Genomic DNA, 544 nt, shown 5'->3' with positions numbered 1-544 from the left:
TTCCTAATCTGATCTTTGCCGTTTCTTTTTGCGGCAATGCTACTTGTTCAACAACCTCACCTAACAATCTAATACACAACGAATGTTATTCCAATTCTCCTTTTTCACAATCAAGCATGTGAGAAGAACAAAAACGTGGGAAAGAAGAATAGAAGAAAAAAAAAAGAAAAAAGAAGGGTCAAGTTACATCTATGTCTTTATCTATAGGTTGATGCAACCTTTTTACCCAACGAAGCCTTTAAACAACGTCACATTGAGTGAAAATTGGGAGGAGACATAAAACAACGTCGTTTTAAGGTTTCCTACGTGTCAACTTAACGTGTCACATCATATCTCCGTTAACGGAAATAACTATAGGGACAAACGTGAGGCACGATCCAATATTTGGGAGTATTAACTAAAATTTTGGGGTCGAAATTGAGGTCAGGTAAAAATTTCAAAGGGCAAAATAAGTTTCAACTCATAATTAACTACTAGACTGATTTGGTTTAAGGCAAAAATTATTTGATAGTAAATTAATTAAGAATAAAAAAATAATAAAAAT

This window comes from Arachis ipaensis, chromosome B05 (genome assembly GCF_000816755.2).
Source record: "Arachis ipaensis cultivar K30076 chromosome B05, Araip1.1, whole genome shotgun sequence".
Taxonomy (NCBI): Eukaryota; Viridiplantae; Streptophyta; class Magnoliopsida; order Fabales; family Fabaceae; genus Arachis; species Arachis ipaensis.
Note: the sequence above shows the minus strand (reverse complement) of the source record.